This window comes from Heptranchias perlo, chromosome 32, assembly GCF_035084215.1.
Source record: "Heptranchias perlo isolate sHepPer1 chromosome 32, sHepPer1.hap1, whole genome shotgun sequence".
NCBI lineage: Eukaryota > Metazoa > Chordata > Chondrichthyes > Hexanchiformes > Hexanchidae > Heptranchias > Heptranchias perlo.
In genome coordinates this window covers 16,146,662-16,157,531 of record NC_090356.1, presented here as the reverse complement: position 1 = coordinate 16,157,531, position 10,870 = coordinate 16,146,662, and the positions used below count along the sequence as shown (strand labels likewise).

The window sequence follows — 10,870 nt, the reverse complement described above, 5'->3', positions numbered from 1 at the left end:
AGGCAGCACCCAGGTTCTTGGATGTCTCCCTTGAGATACTACTGGCTGGTGTGAGAGGCTTTTGCCACCAAGAAGGTGTGGCTGGAAGTGGCAGAACAGGTCAGTAGCAGGAACATGGTGCCCAGGTCTAGGCTGCAGTGTAGGAAGCATTTTAATGACCTAGCCAGGTCAGGAAAAGTGAGTACATTTGCTGATTCACCCACATCCTGTGTTGTTCAACACCCCCTCGCCCTGTGTTGGCACTCCATCATATAACTCCTCACATCCAGTTAAGTTTCGTCATCAGCCTTCCTTACTTTCTACGTACTTCCTCGAATCCCCATTTGTGAACCCACCATTCCCACTCACCCCAATCCTGATGCAATGTGTTGAATCTGTCTGATAGTCACCCTCTGATGCATCTGTTTCATTGTCAGCCTCACCCAAAGCAGTGCATTCACAGGGTGAAAACGTCGCCTTCAGTCACTCACAGGTCTGTTCTTTCTCCTCTTGTAGGAGAAGAGGACCACATTGGGACGAGGTCCACCGTAAAGTGGAGGTGACAGATACGGAGGAGGTGGCCATGGAAATAAGTGGGACAGTTCCATCCCTATCCATCAGAGATGGGGAGACTGGAAACCCGCAGATGGCTGGTGACAGAACTTTAACATCTTTCACATACATGCGGCATGATTTTATCGGGGGGGGGGGGGGGGGGTGGAATTCCTGATGGAAAACCCGGAAGTACGGATTTCCCGGATGTCCTTATGATTTTGATGTAAGGACGTGTTTATTTTTACGGTTTCCCGCTCGACAGGCTGGCCTGATTGACAGGCTGGCCTCAGTTGGATGGGAGAAGAAGGAAGAGGACGTGAAAAGGTAAGTGTTAGATGGGGGGGAGGGGATCAGTCATCTGGGGGGGGTCGGAGGGGTTCAGACTTCGGGGGGGGGGGGGCTCAGTCATCGGGGGCGGGGGGGGCTCAGTCTTTGGGGGGTACTGAAGCCACAGAATGATGTACCACTTAGAAGCGATAGAAAGCGAAAGGCTAAGCAATTGATGTTCACCAAGGGTATGCACAAGGGTGTTTGATGAAATGTCATGAGGTTCATTTATATATATTTTTTGTGATGCCACATTAAATTTAATCATTATCACCACTACCATGTCTTGGCCATTATTGCGACCGTCTGTGAAGTTGCCCTTTCATTTGCTTCATCACAAGTTCCAAGACATGACGACACCCTTTGGGAGGGGGGTCGGAGATCGTGGAGCGGAGGATCGGAGATCATGGGTTGGGGGGGTCGGAGATTAATCATTAAAGGTAGTGGGGTCACTGCAGGTAGGTCTGTCGGGGCTGGGGAAAGCACTCCTGCTTCTCTAGGCCCACAAGCTGCGCTATAAAGGTACTTACCTGCAGTTTTGGGCCTTCTTGCCCCTTCTCATATGGGGTGAAGTAGAAGGCCCGGAATCCCTGCCCTCGGGTTAACTGGAGGCCCGCTGCCTCCTTGAAAGCTTTTACTGACTGACCCGTCTCCTAAGAGCGGGTTGGTCGCCCGCCTCTCGTTCTGCCTCCGTGAAAACCGGAAGTGGGCGGGATGGAGGCAGGTTGGAGATCGGTTTTCGATTTTTAAAATTTTTACTGTCCCCTCACCTCCAACCCACCCGTTCTTCCCATTTAAAATCATGCCAATGATGTATTGATTTTATCAATGAGTGAACTGTGCCAGACCTCAGTATGGTCATTGTAAAGATTGTCACTTTTTCAATGAATAATTCATTTTGCTTTCTGTCGCCTTCCAGGGCCTTCACAACTTCAAGAACAATCAGGGGAAATGGAAGACATTGATTCCTCAGAGGCGCTCATTCATTCTGAGGGTGCAATGTCACAGGACATAGAGCAATGCACCAGCGCAGATACTCGCACTTCGGTGGGTCCTGTTAGACAGATCATTGGGTTGTCACCTGGTGATTCAACACTCACAAGTGTGTACAAGCAGACACTGGTGGCAGGGGCAGCTGTGGATAGTCTGCGTCGGGGGGCATCCTATTCTGCTCAGCTGGACACAGACGCTGAACTCCGGGGTCCATCGCTGAGAAGGAGAATGATTGAGGTCCAGCTGCACCTTTGCAGGGTACTGGAAAATGTTCCACGCACACTCCACGACAGTGGAGAGGATGGAGGAGTCCAACTCCGTCGCTAGTGGATTGTTGTCGCAGGTAAGTGTGAGAATGTCTGCAATGGAGAGACTGGCAGCCTCCATCGAGCTTCAAGCATGGCTCTCAAATGAGTCTATGCAGGCCATGACCATGCCCGTGCAGACTCTGGATGCCAACATGTCTGCCGCCTTAAACAGGATGACAGATACCTTATACAAGGCGACACATCTGTTTGCCAACTTGCTGTCCAGCAGGGTGGTGGGAGTAATGTTGCGCTGGCCCAGGAGAGGGATGATGGCGAAAGAGGACATGGAAGCGGGGATTCCACTCAAAGCGCTCCCATTTCTCACCCGTTGCCCCCTCCTCAACCAGTACCCACAATGCTGCCTCCTCTCCTAATGGCCGAGCCTGCCTCTGCACAGGTGCAGGTGGAGCAGTCTTTGGTGGGGCCCTCAAGGGCTCCAAAACTCAGAAGGCTTAGGCCGAGAGCATCTCAACAGTCAAAGCAGGGATCTGAGCAAAGTGCCACTACCTCTACTGAAGCCACAGAGTGATGTACCACTTAGAAGCGATAGAAAGCGAAAGGCTAAGCAATTGATGTTCACCAAGGGTATGCACAAGGGTGTTTGATGAAATGTCATGAGGTTCATTTATATATTTTTTTTGTGATGCCACATTAAATTTAATCATTATCACCACTACCATGTCTTGGCCATTGTTGCGTACCATCTGTGAAGCTGCCCTTTCATTTGCTTCATCACAAGTTCCAAGACATGACGACACCCTTGGGGCAGGTGTGCAATGGGTGTATGTGTGGTTGAAGGACTGTTTTGTGCAAAGGTAGTGGGGTGGTGTGGGGTGGGGGGTAGTGATGCTGGTGGTGGTTGTTCCAGGCGGCCTGAGTATGTCAAATTCTTCACATTGTACATCTCGTTATGAGAACCTGTTAGATATGAGGGCATTCCTGGCATCACGGGCAGCAATGTGCATGGCTGCTCTGGCGGTGGGTTTCCCATCTTCATTTTCCTCCTCCTTGTGATCCTTCTCCTCCTCCTCATAGTCCTCTTCTTCAATGTTGGCACCAGCAGAGGATGCTTGATGAGCGCTTTCAGCCTCCTTCATCTGTGAACCTCTCTGCTTTCATATCTCGTCCATGACCTTCACTCTTGGTTTTATGTCAACTTACATCAAATCAGCATTCCAGAGAGTGGGTCTCTTAACAGAAGCTGTATTTACTTGTTCAGAAAAAGTAAACATATTACTTACTTGTACAGAAAATGTAAACATGTAGTCGTCAAACAGATAGATGTACCTATTAGAAGATTAGAACTGCACAAGGCTCTGTTGTATGGTGGCAATCAGAAGAGCCGTGGAGATCTGAGCTGATTTGTTGACATTCTACAGACATTGCCCGTTTCAACAGATTCTCCAAAAATTGTCCCTTAACTGCAAAATGGAATCCTGAACATAAATGGATTCTTTAATAAAACCTTTCCTGCTAGTGTTCTTAATATGGGGGGTGGTCTAGATTTTTGTGTATATTGGGGTCTGGCTTCTTTGTGCATATGAGAGGTCTCGATTTTTCTGCATGCATGGTGCTGCTTTTATGTGTACGAGGTCTTGCAATTTTCATGTGTATGAATTTGAATTTTAGTGTATGAAACTGTTTGAATTTTCTGTGTGTCAGGATTCACATTTCTACAAATGTTGTTAGGCTATTTGTGTTTGGGGGGGGGAGGTGAATTACAGCCAAGTCTGAACATGTGCTCACCCAATATCAGCACATGTGCAGATCCAGGGGGAGTTATTAGATTGATGATAGAAGCCTGAATCCTGGCCAATGTTCCCCTCCCTAACCCAGGAACACTGAATGAATGGATGGTTACAGCACAGAAGGAGGCCATTCTGTCCATCGAACCAAGACAATTGCAACACCTCAATCATTGACCCAACTGAGATTAGCCAACTCAGTACAAGCTAGGGCCAGTTTAGTTTTAATCTGTGTATTACCTATTTAAGGAAATATTGATTTAAAAGGTATTTAGAGGAACCAGGGTCGATAGGGTTAAATAGACAAAGCTTTAGCTGAAATTACTGTGTCACCAAATAGACTGCTTTTGAATTAACTCACTGAAGCTGCAGGATGACTAACAGCCATGAGCTTCCTGTCATTGCAAACTAAGGGAGGCACCATAACGGTAACTCCACTCCTTCAGACACACTGGAATAATGAAGCAGGCTAGACCTCCCGTTATCTTCAAGGCCTATAGGGTGACTCATCAACTGCAGGGACAGAGAAACATTGAGCTTAGGATAAGGAGAGATGGGCAGCCACAAGGCATTGTCTCTTCTGACAAGTACGTGTTGTCCATATGATTGGGTAAATTAAGGGGAGTATTGGGGAAAATGCCTGATTGGATGTATTTTGCTGCAGTTCTGTACTTTCTTTTAAGGGTATAAAAGTGAAGGTCCTTAATTGATCAGGTGTAGAAGCGAGAGGAGCGAGAAATGGACACACCTTCTACCCAGAACGGAACGGGTAATATAATTCTCGTTCTGTACTGTTAACTACTGCTTAGACACTTGCATGTGTTGATCCTTGTGTGAAGTTAATAAAGTATCACTATATCCAATTGGAGTCAAGTCGAATCATTCTGACACCTAGATATGTCAATTTAGACAAATTCTCAGTTGTGAGCAGTGTACCTGAGGCAAAAAACATAAATAGGGTTGAAAGTGTCTAGAGCATGAGCCGGCCAGATAAAATTAATGTAGCCTTCCTCTCTCATCAATTATTCCATTTATTTCTCTTCTTTTTCTTTCTGTGCAGTGCCTTTCTGTTTTATTATATTAAGTTGTGTTTTCAATTCAAAATGCTGTGTCTAATCCATATTTAATGAACCTTTAATTACTTTAAGAAAGCAGCGCAGTAGCTTTAACTATTTTTTTAATTGAATTTGAACTACAATACACGGCATAGATAATACTTTAAAAGAGCAACCCATTCTCTTGGGCAACAAATCAATCATGGTCTACTTCAGCACTTATCCTACTACAGGGGTGCAAAACTGGGAGGGATAGGGGAATTCATTCTTTTACTCATCTGTTTGTTATGAGATAAATGTACTAAACCACTGTGACAAATTAATTGAAAGTGAAATGAAAAAGAGGATAAATAATTGTGTGAAAGCATTTTTATAATAAACTGGCAAAGCTCCTCAGTCAGGATTTCTAGTGCCCTAACATCTCATGCATGAGCTGCATTTTCACTCAGCTTTTTATGGCTTGCAAACCTGGTTGTGTGATTGTTAAATTGCTTGCCAGCTGGCTGCTCACCATTAAAGGCATATATCTGACTTATTGCTTAGGTTTGACTTTTATACTGAATTTTACGGTACTTTGCTGTTACCAAGATAATGGAACATTTTCTAGCCTGCATGTAGGGAGAGATGTTTAGACTGAATTCTATTATTTTAGGTTGTGGGTACAATGCTTTGGCATTTTCAACAGTGTCAAACACTGTTTGTGAAACACTGAATGTTCATCACCTCAATGTGTTTTGGCATTCCGTAATCATTTACTCCCAGAGATACAACATTTTAAAAGAACTAGCTCCCTGAAGGCTTGGTAGGCAAATGCACTGAATGATGTAGTACTTAGCCATATAAGGCTGGTGATAGCAAATGGACGGTTCTGCCATTAGCTGTCCTTGTAAGTATAAATGACCTGATTTTCAATGTTCCAGCAGCAGTAGAGATCCTCAGATCTACTTCTGGCCCACTAAATGCATTAGTCAATTTGGTGTCAGCCATGGCTCAGTGGTAGCACTCTCGCCTCTGAGTCAGAGGTTGTGGGATCGAGTCCCACTCCAGAGACTTGAGCACAAAATCTAGGTTGACACTCCAGTGCAGTACTGAAGGGTGCTGCACTGTTGGAGGTGCCGTCTTTTGGATGAGATGTTAAACCGAGACCCCATTTGCCATCTCAGGTGGATGTAAAACATCCCACGGCACCATTTGTTAGAAGAGCAGGGGAGTTGTCCCGGCCAATATTTATCCCTCAACCAACATCACTAAAAAACAGGTTATCTGTTCATTATCACATTGCTGTTTGTGGGAGCTTGCTGTGTGCAAATTGACTGCCACATTTCCTACATTACAACAGTGACTACACTTCAAAAGTACTTCATTGGCTGTAAAGCGCTTTGGGACAACCTGAGGTCTTGAAAGGCACTGTAGAAATGCAAGTCTTTCTTTTCTTTCATATGTTAGTTCACTTTATACCACAGTCTTTAGTGGAATCAATGCATGGTGTAATCAGTGACCTGGGAAAAATCATCACACTGTGGTCATTTATAATAAAATCTATCCCACGACTTCCAAGCTTCTGTCTACGGTACAAAATAATTGCATATTTAAGCCTTCTCTGTTTCTTTAGTCATATTCCTGAAGTAATCTCTCTCTGTGTTTCAGTAAGTTGCCATTCACGACATCTCAGCTGCTCTCATTGCTGTCTGATTGATATGAAGAAGCCACCAAAGTTGCTGCACCTGCTGCAGATCTGAATCCACCATCAGCTCACTGGTAGTCAGTGTATTAATAGTAATGTGCAGAAATGCTAATCATGAGCTTGGCTAATGGAATCAGCTGTTAATGGACCCAACTGCTTCAGGACTCTTGATTCACAAGAATATTGATCCTTGCATTATACATCACAGTGTGTGCAGATCATCCAAATGGCAGATTTGAAGCAGAACTAATTGTTTTTTTATAAATGAAGATTTTTTTATCCAGGTCCAGTGGTATTTTCGGACCATTAACTACATATATAATCTGTTATCTTTTAAAACGGAGATTAGCAGTGCATTTTTCTACACTGACAATTTTGAGCTTTAAGAAAGAACCTACACTTATATAGCACCTTTCACATCCTCAGGACATCCTAAAATGCTTCATAGCCAATGAGTTACTTTTGAAGTGGAGTTACTGTTGTTATGTAGGGAAATGTGTTCGCCAGTTTGTACATAGTTAGGTCCCACAGCCAGCAAATGAGACAAATGACCAGTTAATCTGTTTCGGTGGTGTTGGTTGAGGGATGAATGGTGGTCAGGACATTGGGAGAACTTCCTACTCTTCTTTGAATAGTGCCATGGGATCTTCTACATCCACATGAACACCTGTTTAACATTTCATCTGAAAGATGACACTTCCAATAATACAGCACTCCCTCAGTACTTCACTAGATCATGTGCTCAAGTTCTGGAATTGGGCTTGAACCTGCACCTTCTGACTCAGAGGCAAGAGTGCTACCAGCAGGGATAAACTGACACCTTAAGGTAGTTATATAATTTTTAAAACATTGTAAAAATGTTTTAGAAAATATATTTAATTTGGGGTCAAAAGGTAGCTGCTACCTTTTATACTGCAGTTGCCAGTTTGATAGGTGTACCTGTTTTAAAGTAAATAGTACAGGATTCTACTGCTGGCTCCACACATTTGGTTCAAAGCCAAAGTAGATTGAAACTACCTTATTGAAGTATTGTTGCACCTAATGCCCAATCTAGTTTGACACTGGTTTGGCTTCAGCCATGCTGCCTATTTTGCATCAATGCAATGTCAAAACCATTTTACAGCAATGCAAAATGTACAGTACCATTGGACAAAATATTCAAATTAGGATCCCATGCTTGTTGGAGGACCCTTTCGTGATAGGGGGCTGCCCCAGTGCCTGACTCGTCATGTGATAAACTTGCCCAACAATTCATGGCACTAATAGGCAGGTAGAACCCTTCACAGGGGTTTTTAAAGGGATCATGCAGTATTTGCAGATTAGTTGCCTGTTTGTCATTTCAGGCTGCTGGTTAACATCTGGCTATTTTTTCGCCTGTTATCTGGCTCTGGAAACTTAATTTTGACTGCAGAGAAGAAGATATTGCTGGTGTTGCACTGTTTTTGGCTGCCTTCTAAACAGTTTGACTGCAGTCATGGGTGGTCTGGTAGGGCTGCCTTTGCAGCTGGAGGAGCAAAAAGGAAGACAGCAAAGAGCAGGAACAGTGGTGACAAGAAGGAGGAGGAGGAGGGCGCTATGCAGGGAGGTCATACCCGCAGCGGGTATTCAGGGAGCACGTCTCCCACGTGACTTTCTTGGAGCAGCAATTGCCTTTGTTTCACAAAGCAGGCTGTCACAGAGCTATGTCACCTGCTGCAGCCACAACTCGAGCCTCGTACCAGGATACGGACAGCACTGCTTGTGACTGTCAAGTGTAAGCAATTTTACAACACCAAGTTATAGTCCAGCAATTTTATTTTAAATTCACAAGCTTTCGGAGGCTATCTCCTTCCTCAGGTGAACGATGTGGAAATGAAATCCTCGAAATGAAATCGCATTTATAATTCACAGAACAATGCTTGGTGATCACCAAGCATTGTTCTGTGAATTATAAATGCGATTTCATTTCGAGGATTTCATTTCCACATCGTTCACCTGAGGAAGGAGATAGCCTCCGAAAGCTTGTGAATTTAAAATAAAATTGCTGGACTATAACTTGGTGTTGTAAAATTGTTTACAATTGTCAACCCCAGTCCATCACCGGCATCTCCACATCATTGTGACTGTCAAGGTCACCGTGCCCATTAACTTTTATGCCATGCGCTCCTTTCAGACTGTAACAGGTGACGTCGGCATTATATCATGCTGCTGTATCAGGGAGGTCAATGAAGCTCTCTATGCCCGGAGAAACAGCTACAATACTTTCCCCATAGACAGAGCGAAGCAGGACAGAACATCTTTGGGCTTCGCTTGCTTGGGAGGCTTCTCCAGGGTGCAAGGTCCCATAGACAGCACCCACATTGCCTTGCGTGCTCCCCATTACCAGACTGGCACCTTTATCAATCGAAAGGGATTCCACTCCCTCAATGTACAGATGGTTTGCGACCACAGGCAGCATATCATGCAGGTCCCTGCCCGGTTTCCTGGCAGCAGTTATGACTCATTCATCATACACCAGTCCGCTGTGCCACCTTTATACCAGTTAAACAATTACCGTGCTCACGCAACACTTCTGCTGCCTGGACCATTCGGGAGGGGCTTTGCAGCACACCCCCGAGTGGGTATCCAGATTTTTGATCATCTGCTGCATAACTTCATCATGATGGATCTGCCCTTACCACCACATGGGCAGCAACAAGTACAGTAAGAGCAGAAGTAACATGAAGAGGAGGAAGAGCAGGAGAGGCATCGACCACCAGTGCCCTGAGCTGCCAGAATTCTCAGAGAGACCAGCTCATTGAAGAGCTCTTCATCTAAACCATCCCTCCCATCCCCAATACACCAACAGTGCCACAAACCGTACCACCATCCTTACTACCACTATCCGATTGCCTTGCTGCAGTCCAGCCTAATGGGTCTTGCACTCACTTCACTACAAATATAAACACCAACACCAAATCCAGAACAAAAAAACAAATTGTCCAAACAATTCAATTCCATCTGTATCTAACAGTTAACAGAAATGATTCTGAATCACCCTTGTGCAAGCTCTTAGTGCCTGTCTTGGGTGTTACTTCACCTACTCTAGTGCTCCAGTCAAGTGTTTCCCCAGCTCGGGAGCTGGAAGGCTGCTGAGCTTCCACTGATGACACTTCAGGTGGCCGTGGTGGGCGACCTTGAGCAGCTGTGGGCCTTGAGGGCCCGGCTGCAGACTGCAGCCTCTCAGTGTGGGCCGGGGCAGTCTGGCTCAACTGGCTGCGTAGCACTAACAAGGGCGCTGGCGGAGTAGGTGGCGGGTGAGCATTTTTCTCTGCAGTAGCTTTCCCTGTTGTCTGCAGCCAGAGTGCACCTCCCCTTGAAGAGGTGCTGGTTGCCTTTAAGTGGCATCAAAAACACCCAATTTCCGGCCCCCACAAACTGGCATGTAGCCAATGAATACCACGGGTAGCGCTGGTAGCCTGCCCGACACTTTATAATGAGCGTGCAGCACGAATATTACGTGCTGCCTGGGACAACGTTAACAGGCGTGTGCAGTGTGTGCCCCACCCCCTCTCTGCCTATTTTCCAGCATGATTGAATTTCTAGGTCTTATGTTTTTCCAAAATAAGATCACAGCAAAGATTATAATTGTTAACAGCTAGAATCAATCACCATGATGGACGTAACAATTATGAACGTATTTCGGAATACAGCCTCTGATCCGAAGAAAATTTTAATGCTTTCACGATTCTTAATTGTGGTTTAGAATAAAAAAATCATATTTTTCCCTTTCTAGGTAAATAACTTTTTATTTGAGGAACTTTACCTCAGAAATACATTAAAAAGATTCCATTAGCAAACACGTTACAGAATAGATTTAACTGAGTCTATTTGGGTGGAAATCTGGGAGACCAATGCGGCCAAATAAATAACTCAGAATTGTTCTCAAGGCAAAAAAAAATACTGAATTATTCAAGTACCGAGAGCATCATGAAAGGGAACGTGGTAAACAGTAGAATGTTAAGATCTTTCAATGGTTTCAACTTATGGAGCCAGTGTAAACAAGAGGAGTGAAGAGGCAATACTTGAATTAGTATTGAGGCTGACATAATGGGAACTGTGTTGTGATAAGTACTTGAGTGCTGGTAATCCTAGTATTTTCATTACAACCCCGGTGTAGGACTTGGAGCAAAGGACAATAAAATTAATGTACCAGTTTTCAGGAGAGCTGAATTTACGATAAAAAGGGAAAAGTAAAATTGAAAA

General features: G+C 44.7%; 1 long non-coding RNA gene across 1 annotated transcript; it reads left to right on the top strand.

Moving 5' to 3' along the window:
- On the top strand, nt 1-4,740 carry LOC137300840 (uncharacterized). The gene is made up of 3 exons (XR_010958164.1): nt 1-99; nt 1,781-2,197; nt 4,591-4,740. It is a non-coding gene; the product is annotated as an uncharacterized lncRNA (long non-coding RNA).
- Nucleotides 4,741-10,870: the final 6,130 nt, after the last annotated feature.